This window comes from Pongo pygmaeus, chromosome 11, assembly GCF_028885625.2.
Source record: "Pongo pygmaeus isolate AG05252 chromosome 11, NHGRI_mPonPyg2-v2.0_pri, whole genome shotgun sequence".
Lineage (NCBI taxonomy): Eukaryota > Metazoa > Chordata > Mammalia > Primates > Hominidae > Pongo > Pongo pygmaeus.
In genome coordinates this window covers 84,993,963-85,011,350 of record NC_072384.2, presented here as the reverse complement: position 1 = coordinate 85,011,350, position 17,388 = coordinate 84,993,963, and the positions used below count along the sequence as shown (strand labels likewise).

The 17,388-nt window shown below is 33.0% G+C and overlaps 1 long non-coding RNA gene across 1 annotated transcript; it reads left to right on the top strand.

Moving 5' to 3' along the window:
* Nucleotides 1–14,707: 14,707 nt before the first annotated feature.
* Nucleotides 14,708–16,749, top strand: LOC129032172 (uncharacterized). The gene is made up of 3 exons (XR_008501209.1): nt 14,708–14,731; nt 14,843–14,928; nt 16,245–16,749. It is a non-coding gene; the product is annotated as an uncharacterized LOC129032172 (long non-coding RNA).
* Nucleotides 16,750–17,388: the final 639 nt, after the last annotated feature.

Here is a 17,388-nt window from a genome sequence, read left to right as displayed (position 1 = left end):
GCACATTCAAAACATAATGGCATTTGACAGTAAATACACAGCCTCATCAAATCACTTATCTCCCCATGCTTCCGCAGTAATATTGAGGGGATCTGAATAAATCATATCTCAAAGGGTACAGCTGCTGTCAAACAGCATAGCCAATGAATTGCCTTGACTGGAAGAGAGCAAATAATATCTGCGTTTATAACCTAAGACAGCTGATGGCTGAGTCCTTGAACTGAATCAGTCACCATAACTAATTATAACCTGAAAAATTATAGTGACTATTATGCTAATAATTAGTAAACACCTAGTAGCAATTCCTTAGAGAAGGTAGATTGTCATACGATCTGCAGAATGGTGAAGTAATACAATTTGAACTAATGTACAGGCCCGTGCTTTTCTTTTATTTTTGCCTTTTATTTTCCATTATCAAAATTATAGTTGTCTGGTCATTAGCTTAAAGCAATAATAATAATATGAGACTATAGAACAAACTAATGATATCAAGGTAAAGAAATATTTATTAAAAGCCTACAATAAAGAACAACTAGCTATGAAGTTAGCTTTTATTTCAGTCGTGTATATATATATATCATATATTAATTGTGTAATATTTTGATATTTCAGTATCATAGGGGAATATTTATTATTAATAACTGCTAAAGCAAATTCTTAGTTGACCCATGAGAACTCTTTTCAAAATATGAGAATATCATTCTTAATTAGTACATTTGATTGACATGTAAATTTTATAACCATACAATTCGTTACACAGCAAAATTACCAAATTCACAGGTAAAGATCATCCTGAGGAATATAAATTAGCTGTGAGAAAAGAGCTTTCCTATATAATCACTTGAATTAGAAGTTCATTGGGTTTCTAAGAAAGGAAATAGTATACGAGAGAGATAGTGAGAGTGTTCAACCTTACTAGTAATCACAGAAATATGAAATAAAATTTTACTTACGTAGTCTGCAACAAAATTTGTTTCTTTTATAGTGCTGGTCAAAGTATAAGTTGCTAAAGGATTTTCAGAAAAGTATTTCAGTCATTCAAGTTCTTCCACATATAAAATAACAAAATTTCAGCCAGTAATTTTATTTCGGTGAATTTTTATAAAAAAATAAAATAAATATAAAAACCAAAATTATATATATGAAAACTATGTAATAACAAATAAAATTCAGGATAAAAGTGTTTTATGCATTACAAATAAAAAAGTGTCAATATTATGAAGATAAAGATTGCTCAGTGTGAAGAAGAATGAATTACATACTTTCCTCTTATTCTTGTTAATGGATATTTTATGGTGAATGCATACTTCAGTTTCATAATTTAAATATGCATGTATAATATATCAAACTTAGTATATTTATATATTGCCCAAGCTAAAAATATGGAATCCAAGATGGCAAATTATTCCAAGTGCAAAATAGAAGCTGTGTCTTCTATTTTACGAATCAATTTCTAAATTATGAATCTATCATATTATGAAGAGAATGTGTCGAGGTATAAAATTAATATTGTCTTACTTTATATAGCCAGCATTTTCTAAAAGATGTAAATATATAACCCATTTTACAATTTAAACATTTTTATAAAAATATTTGTCATTGAGTCTAACATTAAGCACATTAGTTGAGGCTTTATGCTTTTTACATTTTTTTAATATGCTGAGCTTAATATTTTCTGCTATATGAAAATTACAAAGTAAGCTAAGGTTCTATTTTGGTGTATAATATATACATATATAAGAAAAACAAATTTCTTTCACTTCCAGACTTTGAGTCAATACATTTTCCTAAGAATGCCTCTGGATACAAACAAATGGAAGAACATTCCATGCTCATGGGTAGGAAGAATCAATATCATGAAAGTGGCCATCCTTCCCAAGGTAATTTACAGATTCAATGCCATCCCCATCAAGCTACCAATGACTTTCTTCACAGAATTGGAAAAAACTACTTTAAAGTTCATATGGAACCAAAAAAGAGCCCGCATCACCAAGTCAATCCTAAGCCAAAAGAACAAAGCTGGAGGCATCACACTACCTGACTTCAAACTATACTACAAGGCTACAGTAACCAAAACAGCATGGTACTGGTACCAAAACAGAGATATAGATCAATGGAACAGAACAGAGCCGTCAGAAATAATGCCACATATCTACAAGTATCTGATCTTTGACAAACCTGACAAAAACAAGCAATGGGGAAAGGATTCCCTATTTAATAAATGGTGCTGGGAAAACTGGCTAGCCATATGGAGAAAGCTGAAACTGGATCCCTTCCTTACACCTTATACAAAAATCAATTCAAGATGGACTAAAGACTTACATGTTAGACCTGAAACCATAAAAACCCTAGAAGAAAACCTAGGCATTACCATTCAGGACATAGGCATGGGCAAGGACTTCATGTCTAAAACACCAAAAGCAATGGCAACAAAAGCCAAAATTGACAAATGGGATCTAATTAAACTCAAGAGCTTCTGCACAGCAAAAGAAACTACCATCAGAGTGAACAGGCAACCTACAAAATGGGAGAAAATTTTCGCAACCTACTCATCTGACAAAGGGCTAATATCCAGAATCTACAATGAACTCCAACAAATTTACAAGAAAAAAACAAACAACCCCATCAAAAAGTGGGCGAAGGACATGAACAGACACTTCTCAAAAGAAGACATTTATGCAGCCAAAAAACACATGAAAAAATGCTCACCATCACTGGCCATCAGAGAAATGCAAATCAAAACCACAATGAGATACCATCTCACACCAGTTAGAATGGCAATCATTAAAAAGTCAGGAAACAACAGGTGCTGGAGAGGATGTGGAGAAATAGGAACACTTTTACACTGTTGGTGGGATTGTAAACTAGTTCAACCATTGTGGAAGTCAGTGTGGCGATTCCTCAGGGATCTAGAACTAGAAATTCCATTCGACCCAGCCATCCCATTACTGGGTATATACCCAAAGGACTATAAATCATGCTGCTATAAAGACACATGCACACGTATGTTTATTGCCGCATTATTCACAATAGCAAAGACTTGGAACCAACCCAAATGTCCAACAATGATAGACTGGATTAAGAAAATGTGGCACATATACACCATGGAATACTATGCAGCCATCAAAAATGATGAGTTCACGTCCTTTGTAGGGACATGGATGAAATTGGAAATCATCATTCTCAGTAAACTATCGCAAGAACAAAAAACCAAACACCACATATTCTCACTCATAGGTGGGAATTGAACAATGAGAACACATGGACACAGGAAGGGGAACATCACACTTCGGGGACTGTTGTGGGGTGAGGGGAGGGGGGAGGGATAGCATTGAGAGATATACCTAATGCTAGATGACGATTTGGTGGGTGCAGCGCACTAGCATGGCACATGTATACATATGTAACTTACCTGCACATTGCGCACATGTACCATAAAACCTAAAGTATAATAATAATAATAATAATAATAAAAAAAAGATTAAAAAAAAAAAAGAATGCCTCTGATTTCCCCTATATTTTCTCCTACTAATACTATATTGATTTCTAAGAATCATGAAATGGTTTTATTTGGAAAGGAAAATATATGTAGATAATTCTTATCTTCATAGCTACCCATTTTACCTCTTGTGTTCAGAGACCATGAATTTATTCAGTATCCCCCGATAGTGCTACAGTAAATATTTTTAAATGATGTCCAATTCCAAGCAGTAAGGGGGAATTATTATAGATAAAATTCCTCCTCCCACATGCAAACCATTCTAAGTATATAGAAACAATAAATGTGCTATGTTTAAATTTGTAGCTGAAAAAGTAAACAAATAAATAAAATCCATAGTACAGAGACTGGGCCCAAGTTGGGAACAAATCTCAAGGAACCAGAGTAGAAGTTTTAGCAATTGGGGGTTTAGATATTCGTCAACAGATTAACAAAGGCTGGATATCAATCAAGATAGTTCTCAAAAACATAAAGTTAAACAAGGTTTAGGATGGTATATAAGTAATATATAAAAACATTTAAAATTTTTAAATAATAAAAGAAAACAATACCTATTTCTTGGGACTAGTTATGGAATAAGGGGTTCTTCAAATGTGTTGGTAATTAGAAAAAAAAAGATGAGATATTCAACTTTATTTGTTTTTGTGTGCATGCTTGATATTTTCTCTGTGCTTTTTTTGCATTTTAAAATAAAAAGAAAGCTCCACTCATTGAACTCTACAAAATTAAAATGTTGATGCATCATTCTTTTTCTCTTATATCAGTTTCTCTCCATAATCAACAATGTGTAACTCACTCAGCATTGTGACTGCTCAATTAATTTCTTTGGATGAACAAATATACATTAGCTAATTACTTGGAGAACTATTCTGGTGTTATATAAACAAAGAATCATGGGCCAAAATAATTATTTGCATACTTTACTAAGCATGCATACTTAGGGTATTTAATCAAGATAGATAGGTACTTCACAGCAGTAATTTTTTTGGAAACTAAAACTGCCCACTTAATTTACTTTGTAGAGAGAAAACAGCAAGATTATAGTCATTGAATCTTGGAAATATGGTGAAGCCCTATGAAAGACCAGCCAAATCTCCTGCAGTAAGATGTCCAGACTAATAGAACTCCAGTAGCTGAGTTATTTGAGGAAGAAAAGGTAAAAAATAGTGATGTTCAGCGCCAACCATTTCACCCATAGCCACCTGATATGTTAAAAAAAATCTTTGAATTCTTGAGAACCTAGGTTTCAATCAAATCACTACCACTTACTTCCAACTAGGCATCTCAAAGGTGCCTATCAGGGTTGTGAAAAGAGAAGGTAAAATTTATAAAGTGTTTATCACGTTTTGCATATCAACAAAACACGATTATTTCTAATTCTTGTTTTTGATGCTGAATACTTTCACATAGAATTTCACATATACTAAGGAGTTGAGAAATTGTGACTAATAAAATAGTATGATAGTTGTCTAATGAAGACATTTATAAGTGCTTATTATGAATTAAATTTTTAATCTCACAAAACTATAAAGTAGATATCTAGCACTTAATAGCTACTCAAACATGAAAAAGATTCTTAAATATCCCTAAAGAGATTAAACAGCTATATAGAGAGGGATATTTAACTATCCTTATGGAGATAGGGACATTTAAGAAACCTGTCTATGTTTGGGTAGCTAAGTGCTAGATATACCATAGGTATAGGCATAGGTATAGAGATGGATATAGTTAACAATGGGGTAGAGATAAAGAGGTAAATATAATATATGAACCCAAACCACTTGAGCTTTGGAAACTGCACAATTTACCACGGCATTGCTAATAAATTCCTTTGCTTCTCAATGTTAAATTAAGTACAATTATAAATGAGTGAGTATCTTAGTATAAAATAAATCTCTCCTAGGATTTTATATATAATTTAACTTTTTAGGCATATTTAAAATTTTGAAACTAATTGTTAAGCCCTGGTGCTTTAAGTTTAGCAACATATTAAGCTAAATTAAAAATAAATCATCTTAGTTTATAGCATATTCTCATATGGTCTCACATTCACTCTAATAAGAATTCTAAGTAATTTGAAATCTCTTCATTATGATTCTAAAAATGTGACTGATATTTGCTGCAATAATAGTTATACGCATTTCAATAAAAGCAAATTAGCCGTAGATTATAGTTAATTTATTGACTTTTTCAAATGAAATATAAATTGATTAAAAGGTTTAAAGATATGTTAATAAAATCTAACCTACAGCAGATACAATTTTCCTGTATGCAATTATTTCTCTAAGACCGAATATGTGAAACAAGATTAAAAACAAATAACAAAAATGTTACATTATTCATTATAACAACTAAAGCATATTATATGTTTTTCTGATGAATGGGATTACGTTCTTTCTTAGTAAACAATGCCTACTGAGGACAATATATTGGAAATGTAGTTAAATAGTTGCATACGAAGTTTAGAAAGGACCACTGTGCATCTAGTGTAAATATTGCTATAGGTTATTGAACTTTTTTTTACAACCTCTCTATCACTTCAAAAGTTTTCTGGGAACAGTTGACGTCCAGTTGGAAATGATTACATTAGGAAATAAAATTCCCACAATATACGTATTTTGCTTCAGCTCAAAATGAAAAGCTAGAAAGAACATTGTTCTCGCTCATACCATTGGAAGAAAATATTGGAAAAACTGCCAGTTAATGGTGTTTCTTCAGCCCATCAGAGATCTGTAGTTGTAATTCAAAGAGCTAATTGAAAACTTGGAAATAGGTAAGTGCTTACAGGGAGAAACACTACTCAAACATGTGCTTACCTGAAACATATGCCATTTCATACCATATAAGCCAATAGGAAGATCCAGCTAGACATTGTTACCAAATGGCCAAATGTTAGATGTAGGTTATGTGAAAGTGTAAAGATGCCCTGCGGGCCACTGACATAGGGGGTTTACAGTATCTTACAGACTTTCCTCAAGATATGTCACCATTCACTCTCAGAGAGAATTAAGTAAAAGCTTCCACCATCGTGTTGGCTGGATGATGGGAGCAGTAGCTCCTGCCAAAACTACCCAGACCCATCTCACCTGTCTCTACTAATAATTAAAAGTCTTACCCTACAGAGGGAAGGGTAACAAAATTTGTAGCCTGATAGCAAAGGTAATAAAGGAGTACAGATGAGAGAGGTGTGGATAGAAAAACAAAACAAAAACAAACAAACAAACAAAAATCTCTACTTTTAGGTGAAGAATAATAATAGATGTCAGGCTCAGCATTACCTCTGATCGAGGGAAAGAAACACCTTTGTGAGCTGTACCACTGACACCCACTTTTATAATCCTAACTAAGATTGAGGGTTAATCAAAACATCAGATAACATGCCTGCCACCATGTCACACACACACATACACATGCACACACACACCATCACTCAAGCAAGCATTGAATAAAAGTAACAGTGGAATACAACTGGGGAAGCAGCAAAAAACAGATTGTCTCTTGGAAACAACATAAAAGGAACACCTGAAGTCAAAAATGAGGATAACTAAATAAACCAGAGAGGAGAAATCACAAATTTTCCCAAACTTTAAACACCAGAAATGACTAGCAGAATTTGAATCTTCTAGTACACTGAGAGTAATCATTATAATAAAAACTTTATACCAAGTCCAACCTCTGACTAAGACCCTTACACTAAGGGTCTTAGTGCAATACCCTTACACTAAGACCTAACAAAAGAAAAGGTGTACTCACTTTCAAACTTACTTACCTCTGTATATTTTACAACATGTCTTGCTTAAAACAAACATTGATGGGGTATGTAAAAAAGTAAGAATAAACATTGGCTAAAAAGACAAAATTATCATAATGACCAGAATCAGATATGAAAGAGATATTGGCATGATGAGACAGAGAATTTAAAACAATGATAAATATGTTAAAGGCTCTAATGGAAAAGTGTGACATCACACACAATCAAATAGATACTTCCAGCAGAGAAATGGAAATTATTAAAAATTAAGAAAGTAGAAATGTTAGAAATCAAAACACCATAATAGAAATAAAGCCTTCAACAGGCTCACCAGTAGACTTGATGGAGCAGAGAGAAAAAAAATTATTAAACTTGAAGACAGGTCAATAGAGATTACCCAAATAGAAATGCAAAGAGAAAAAAAAGAAAAAAGAAAAACAGAAGATAATATACAAAAATGTGTGACAGTATCAAATCGTCTGAGATAAATGCAATCAGTATAGCCGCAGTAGAAGAAAGAAGAATGGAAACAAGAAATATTCGAAGAATTAGTGGTAGGAAATTTTTCAAAATTGTGATAGGTATTAAACTGCCAACCCACAAAACTCAAAGAACCAAAAAAGCAGAATAAATATCAAAAAGGATATCATAACTATCATATTCAAGTTTCTGAAAATCAAAGTAAAAGAGGAAATCTTGAAGATAATAAGAGAAAAAGACTCCTATATACAAAGGAATGGAGTCAAGAAGAAATTTGAAGAATATTCTATAAAAATAATATTTAAAAGTCAAACAGAAATAAAACTTAGATGAACAAAAACTGAGAGAAGGAACTATCAGCTGACCTACTCTACAAGAAATGTTAAAGGAAGCTCTTCAAGTAGAATAAATATGATATAGGTCACAGAAACTGAGATCAAAACTGAGAATTAAAAGGCATGCAAAATGGAATAAATAAAGGTGAAATAAAACCATTTTTATGATTTTAATTCCTCTAAAAGATAATTGAATGTTTACAGCAGAATGGTAACAGTTATTGTCTTTATAATATAAGTAAAATAAAATACATGACAATGATGGTAAAGGCCTAGAGAGGAAGAATTAGAAATTATAATAGTTATAACATGTTTACATATGTGAAGTGGTATAATATTCTCTGAAGGTAGCCTAGCCAACATAGCAAAACCCCGTCTCTACAAAAAGTACAAAAATTAGCCAGGCGAGGTGGTAGATGCCTGTAGTCCCAGCTACTCAGGAGGTTGAGGTGGGGGGATCATCTGAGCCAGCGAATTGGAGGCTGCAGTGAACCATGATAGCACCACTGCACTATAGCTTGAGAGAAAGAGCAAGACCCTGCCTCAAAAAAAAAAAAAAAAAATCTCTGAAGGTAAACTCGTATTATTTTAACATATATAATAAAACAAAGGAAAACATTTTTTAAAGGTGCTATGAGTAATTTGGATATAATGCAAATCATAAAATATGCTTGTTAAACTCAGGGGAAGCAGGAAAAAAAGGAAAGAACAAATAAAGCAAAAACAGATAAGGAAGTGATATATTTTAATCCAGCCACATGAGCTATCATTTTAAATACGAATGCTCTACACCTGTTTAAAGACATAAATTGTCAGATTTATAGTCAGGATGAGAAAACAAGACCTAGCTTTATGCTGCCTATAAGACATCCTTCAGAGAGGCTTTCACCGAATGGTATTCAACTCCTTTTTTATATATTTTCATAATAGCACCGTACTTCCATTTTTGTGATACTCAGCATGATGCAAATTACTTAGAGACTATGTTCTACTCTATGTTAGAAATATTGTTCTCCTTTTTTTCTAAAATAATTCCAGTGTCTATCACAATGCTGGATGAGATGGTCTATCATAAACTCTCAGTGTTCTTAAGCAAATCATAATTCTACCCAACATTCATATAAACATTGATGATATGGTGAGATTTTCCAAGTATAGCTTAGAAAAAATGTGAACTAAAGTCGCATTTAGGTACTCTGATTTTTTTTGCAAAAATAATTATTTAAATTTAACAATGGACACAAAAATTCTTCACTTAATGAATAATTAAATGAGTAGAAAAAATTATCATCATATCAATAAACATCTGAGAAAATGTAATGTTTTTCATTTTGTACAACAAAATAATACTGGTGATACTCTGGAAATTAATGTGAAGAATGCCCATAATTGTATTCAAAATTGTATTTATAATATTTTATAATACTTGAGAAACAAAATGTTATTTCAAATAATGAGTAGAAATAATATTTTAATATTATAATATTATTTCTAATTATTATTTGAGATAATATTTTAATTGATTTTCAGTTCCTTTGGTTGATGAACTCTAAATTACATGCAAAAATGGAAACAGATCAGGCACAATCACTCAAGAGAAGTTTGTTTATTCAGATACAAAATGTAATTGAAGTTCATTCTTCCTTCAAAATAGGTTTACTATTCTTGTCTGTATACATATTTTTAATTTTACATATTTAATTGTTACATCAGTCTCAGTAACATAATCCTGACATATTTTAATTTCTTAAATCTTTATGTCATGTTAATTAATACGAATTGTTGCTCTCAGGTCTGGCATGAGTCCTAATTATAAAGACAATGCTTTTATTATTTCAAAGTCTTTATTATTGAAGAAAATTTATATTCAATATTAAGCTCTGTGTCATGAAATCATGTGTTTCAAAATCATTAATAGAAGGATATTAATTGATATAGGATAATGGGTTAACGAAACTATAATTTAAAAGAACATTAAAAGAAAGCAAAATACAATTATTTCCAATACAGCCTATAAAGTGAAAGTGAGCATATGAAGGAGAAAACAATTGATGCTATAAAGAACTGATAGAAAACATGTGCATATATTTTATCTATAAACATAAGTCAGTTAAGTGCATTGGTTTCTCCATGGGAAAAACGGCCTGCAACAGTGACAGAACAGCAACTATACATAATGTGCAAATGACATGAAATAAACAAAACTCCAAAGCCAGGATACATACTCATTAGTGACGTATAGGACAAAAGTATAATAAGGATAATTATATATCTGTATTATGAATTTATTTTATTACATATATAGCAATATCAGATTTAATAATTATGATTTACTGGAAGATGAAACCAGAACAACTTATTCTTCATTCTTAGATCTGCTTTCAATGGATTTCCAGTCATGTGTAATAAAATATATACAGATTAATATTTGCATGTATCAAAACGTCTATCGTTTCATTTCAGAGCAATGTGCTACCATTAAAATGCCAATGTTTATCCCATTATGTTAATGTTCAAGCCAGGGAATGCCTCCAAATTCTGCACATACCGTCATCCCATTTTCTTAATCAACATTGATTACAAAATTCTTGCTAATTGACTCAATTGTGTTATGCCTGTCTTCACTCATCCAAATCAAGCAGGGCTCATTAAAATTCAAGTTTCCTGTAATAACATCAGATTATACATTAATATGATCCATTTGTTTAGAATAAACTGGATCAAATTGCAATATTTTGTACACGAAAATAGACAAGTTTGGTCAATAGGCAAAAAAATTTTTAGTGTAATTTAGAGATATTAAAAATGGCATTTTCATTTTCTACATAGTTCTAGTTATTCTTGGAATAATGTGAAAGGGAAAAATGCATGTGATCAACAGTGAAATAAATTGAAATTATATATTTATGTATTTCAGTAAATAAAAGGAAAAAATATTTTTTAATAAAATAGGACTTTTGATGTGATTGATTTTTATATTGAAATTACATCAATAACATATGGCTGATTGAAAATACTACTATATTATTGCTAACTCAAAGTACAGAGAGAGCAATGTGAAAAATCTAAGTCCACATAAGAAATTACAACAAAAACAAAAATTGAACAAGTGGGACCTAATTAAACTAAAGAGCTTCTGCACAGCAAAAGAAACTATCAAAAGAATAAACAGACAAGCTATGGATGAGAGAAAATGTTCACAAACTATGCATCTGACAAAGGTCTAATATCCAGAATCTATAAGGAACTTAAGAAGCAAAACACAAATAATCCCATTAAAAAGTGGGCAAAAGACGTGGACAGACAGTTCTCAAAAGAAGCTATACAAGTAGCCAAAAAAATATGAAAAAATGCTCAACATCACTAATCATCAGACAAATGCAGAAAAAAACCACAGGATACTTGGAGTGCAACGGCTCATGCCTGCAGTCCCAGCAATTTGGGAGGCTGAGGCTGGTGGATCACTTGAGGCAAGGAGCTCGAGATCAGCCTAGCCTACATGGCAAAACCTGGTATCTACTAAAAATACAAAAAGTTAGCTGGGCTTGGTGGTGCACACCTGTAATCTCAGCTACTTGGGATACTGAGGCATGAGAATCCTTTGAACCCAGGAAGCAGAGGTTGCAGTGAGCTGAGATGGTGCCACTGCACACAAGCCAGGGCGACGGAGCGAGATATTATTAAAAAGTCAAAAAATAACAGATGTCTGCTAGGTTGCAGAGAAAAGGGAACACTTATGCACTATTGGTGGGAATGGAAATTAGTTCAGCCACTGTGGAAAACAGTTTGGAGATTTCTCAAGGAGCTTAACACAGAGCTACCATTTGACCCAGCAATCCCATTATTGGGTATATACCCGAAGGAAAATAAATCGTTCTACCAAAAAGACCCATGCACTCCTATGTTCATTGCAGCACTAGTCACAATAGCAAAGACAAGCAATCAACCTATGATCCCATCCATGGTGGAATGGATAAAGCAAATGTGCTACCTATATATCATGGAATATTAAGTAAGCATAAACAAGAACAAAATCATGTCCTTTGCAACAACATGGATGGGGCTTGAGGCCATTATCCTAAGCCAATTAATATGAAACAGAAAACCAAGTACCACATGTTCTCATTTATAAGTGGGAGCTAAACATTGCATACACATGGATATAAAGATGGGAACAATTGACACTGGGGACTACTACAGCAGGGAGGTGGGGAGTGGTGTGAGGGTTGACAAGCTACCTATTGGGTGTTATGCTGACTTACCTGGATGATGGGATCATTAATACCTCAAACCTCAGTCTCACACAATATACCCATTTAATAAACCTGTACATGTACCCCCGACTCTAAAATAAAAGTTTAAATTAAAATAAATTGTTTCATTTTTTGGCTTATTTTTCAAATAAGATGAACTTTTGGTATGTAATTATATGAATTTTAACACGTCAATATGATATTGATAAAAAAACATTTCCATCACCCAAAAAACTCCCTTATGCTATCCTTATGTAGTCACACCCTCCTGTGATATCTGGTAACAACTAATCAGTCCTCCTCATTATAATTTTTTTTCCAAGAACATCACTGGTATCGGATCTCATAGCGTGTAATCTTCTGAGAATGTCTTCTTTCATTCAGCAGAATATCTCTAAGATCTATCCAAGTTGTTGCATGTATTGATGACTAGTATTTCATCATATGGATGTCTTCCCATTCCACCTATTCACCTACTGACAATTTTTCTTTAGAAATTGTAAAATAAATTCATAGCTTTCCACAGCTTATTTAAAATTTTTATGACTTCCATTGGAATGTAGAAGTATTTCCACCATACACAGTCCACTTTTCTTTCCTTCTTTTATACCCTGGTTGTCTTGTATTTTTCATCTGTACATATTGAAACCCCCATTAGGCAGTGCTATATATTTTTGTTTTCAACTTGCAATCATATTTTAAAGAACTCAAAAGGAGAGGAAATGTCTATTATATTTACCATATATTTACACTTTAGGTTCTCCTAATTTATTCTGGATTTTGCAAGTTTCCTTCCAGTATAATTTTTCTTCTGTCTGAAGAATTTTCTTGGGCAATTATTTTAGAGCATTTTGCAGCCTAAAAATTATTTTAGTTTTCTTTCATATGAAAATGTCTTTATTGCATCATCGACATAAAGGATATTTTTACTCACTAACACTGTGAATGGATAGCTCTTTTCTTTCAGTACTCAGAAAATGCTAGGCCCCTTTATTCTGGCCTCCAAGATTTTCAATGAGGAGCCTGTGGTCATTCAAATCATTGCTCCCTTATAAATAATGAACTCTTTTTCTCTGGCTCCCTTCAAGATATGTGTTTGTTTTAAGTTTACAGCAGTTTGTTTGCTATATCTGAACATATATTTCTTTGTGTTCATTCTGCTTGGAGTTCATTCAGCCTCATAAGTCTATAGATCTACGTCTTTCACCAAATGCAGGACTTTCAACCTATTATCTCTTTTATTATTGTTTCAGCATCATACTTTTTCCCTGTTCTTATGGAATTTCAAATTTTTGACCTTTTTCCACGAGTTCCTAAAAGCTCTGTTTGTTATATTTATTCAATGTTTGTTCTCTCTCTGTGTCTCTTTATGGCTCGTGTTCAGACTGAGTAAAAGCTATTGTCTATCTTCAAGTTTACTCACTTTTTCCTATCTTATCTGTATTCTTCCATTGAGTTTGTTCAGTGGGGTTTTCAGTTCTAAAATTACCCTTTCTTTCTTCTTCATATTTTAGAGGCTTTTTACAGTTTATATTATAACATTTGTTTCAAAAGTGTTTTTATTTGCTTATTTGAATGTATTTGTCAGATAATTCCTACATCTCTATCATCTTTTGATCATTTTCTTCTGGAAAGTTGATATTATCATAATTCATCATACATTGAGTAAGTTTGGATTATATCTTGACATTCTGAATTTTACATTATGAGACACTGGGTCTTGTCAAAGTCCTGTGAAGAATGTTAAAATTCATGTTTTATTATGAAATTTACCTGGGTAGGTTCAGGCTGCAAGATCTAACCCTCATTCTCTGATCTATGGTTCCAATGTCAGTTCATTTTTTAAACCCATTGCTTTGCTATACAATTATGTGCCATATATGCAGCAAAGCTTAGTGAAGAACTTGGGAAGAGGTCTGTTAGCTCAGTTCTTAATGTCTTTTGCATGCTAATTAGAATTAGATTTTTACATGCATAGGCCAAAGGTGAGCCCAGTAGTTCACAAACTACTCAATGGGATTGGTTTTTCTAGCTCTGCCACCTTTCTACAATTTTCCCCACTGTTCTCTTGTTGTTTTTTTTTTTTTTTTTTATCCTACAGGCAGAATGCAACAACTTCTGTAATTGAGCCATGTCTGCTTCCAAAAGGAATAAGGATATATGTAAATATAGATATATAGAGATTCATATAGATTAGATATAGATAGACATATAGATATAGATATGATATGAATGAGAGAGAGAGAAAGACAACAGGATTTTCGCCTCACCGTCTGAATCTATAGCTCCAGAGAAAATAGAGAGAGAGGTTTCCATTTCTTACACTCTTGGCTCCTGCAGGCTTCCATCATTGCAGCTGCTGCTGTCACCCTGTCACCACTACTACCACTGCAGGGTTGCCTAGAAGCCGATAGTGTGAGAGAAAATAAAAATAAAGGACAAAATATTATTTTCCTTCTCTCTCTGAGCTTTAAGTTTTTCCTTACATTTTGTTTTTTTTGTTTTGTTTTGTTTTGCTCCTCAGATCACTGTAAAGTTCCTCAATGAATTAAGTTTGGGCCAGGAGATACGAAACGATACAAAAATGGCAGACTCACTGCTGTTCTGGAGGTACGTTAATTTACGGTGTTCTGCCTGTCTGTTTCTGTCTACATTTCAGAGTCCTCAAATAACTGTGCCACGTATTCCGTCAAGGTTTTATACTTGCGTTCTGTGAGAGATAAAAGAGTACACTTCATCCTACCAAAAACTGGAAAACTTTCAAATACATAGTTTTCATATATTGCTTTTCAAATAACAAATGTATCATTTTTATAACCAGAAATATGGGCACAAAAAGCTGTAGGATTTTGTTTGCTTGAAACAGAGTCTCACTCTGTCCCCCAGGCTCCAGTGCAGTGGAGTGATCTCGGCTCACTGCAACCTCTGCCTCCCAGGTTCAAGCAATTCTCCTGCCTCAGCCTCCCGAGGAGCGGGGATTACAGGCGCACACCACCACGCCTGGCTAATTTTTGTATTTTTAGTAGAGACGGGGTTTCACCATATTGGCCAGGTTGGTCTCAAACTCCTGATCTCGTGATCCGCCCTCCTTGGCCTCCCAAAGTGCTGGGATTACAGGTGTGAGCCACCTAGCCCAGCCAAAATTTAAACCAGATAAATGGGCACCAGATAATAACATCAGAGACCCATATATATATATATGACATTGGCAAGTATTATAGTCATTTACAAGATTTTATTTTTCTACATTAAATCAGGCCAGAAAATTTAGCATTCGTTTTTCTCATTTGTTAATGCCATTTGTATTAAAACATATCTTATTATATTTCCATGGACATTCCCTTATTATTAATAGATATTAAGAATTACGTTTATCCAGTCCTTAAAATAAGACTCCCGTTTTTCAGGCCATATTTATTCACTCAATACTACTGGGTTAAATAGTAATTCCTTTTTTTTCTATTTCTTATTCAAAATATTCATTTTAAGTATGCTGTAATATAATAGACAAATTTAATAATACTATGTTAACTTGAAATATTGAAACTTAAAATATCTACTATAAAGTATATTAACTGAAACCAAATTCTGTTAATTATAGTCACAAAACATATGAATATAGCATCTATCTATCGTCTACCATCTAACAGTGCTACATGTTAGACCAAAGTACCACATCGTCACATACATGTACTTTGTCAGCTTATGGCTTGGCACTGGAATATCTATCAGATATTCAGTGATTAAATAACTGTTTGTTTTTTCATAAATTATAGTATTTTTTCAGATTGTGCAATTGTCGGTTCTTTTAGAGATGAGATTTAAAGTATTCATGAAAGCCATTGTGCAAAAATACAAAAATTCCAAGATAAAAGAAAAATATTGTTTTAAAATGACAACGAAAATTACATTTTTTATGTTTTCAGGTTGTGAAAAATCTTTTTAAAAATTATCATGAAGAAAATTCAGGTTTTCAAATGTACCTCTACTCGATTAACTACGGAAAAGCTGTTTGTAATCTAGGGACTGCAATAGCTGTCACAATTAATACTGAGTATGTGCTGTTCTATCATTTTTGGCAAGGATAGGTGTTTCATCATTTAGACACATCAGGTACTTACATTGCAGTGTCATATAATTTAAATTGGCATTGTTTAAAATGATGAAAAAATAACAAAGTACCAATCAGAAACTAAATTTTAGTACAGTGGGAAGGATTCATCCATTGAATTGGATTGATAGAAGATGCGACAGCAATTTAAGAGAGTTTTGTTCATCTTTTCCTTTCTTGGTTGACTAACACTGACATTTTTGAGGTCTTTTATTTCTACATAACGTTCTCTCCAGTCTCCTCTTCAAATACGGCTCTTGGCTATGCTTGTGAATTTTGTGAATATACAATTATTTCAAATTAAATACTAACTGAATGTGGCTATATTGTGCTTATATATGTACAGACAAATACGGTGATTGATTATATTGTTAAATTGTCAATGAGAAAATGCGAAATGTGACAATTGTCTCTATGAACTACTGTGTTTTTTAAATTAATTTTTGGATGAGCGTGGTGGCTCACACCTGTAATCCCAGCACTTCGGGAGGCCGAGGTGGGCGGATCACGAGATCAGGAGATCGAGACCATCCTGGCTAACACTGTGAAACCCCGTCTCTACTAAAAAATACAGAAAATTAGCAGGGCGTGGTGGCGGGCGTCTGTAGTCCCAGCTACACGGGAGGCTGAGGCAGGAGAATGGCATGAACCCGGGAGGCGGAGCTTGCAGTGAGCCGAGATGGCGCCACTGCACTCCAGCCTGGGCAACAGAGCGAGACTCCGTCTCAAATAATAATAATAATAATAATAATAATTTTTAAATTTATATTGGACACATTATAATTGTACATATTATGGAATATAGTGTGACGTTTCAATGCATGTATGCATTGTATAATGATCAAATTGGTGTAATTATCATACCCATCACTTTAAACATTTATCATTTCTTTGTGGTGACAGCATTCAAAATATTTTCTTCTAGCTATCTTGAAATATACACTACATTATTATTTGCT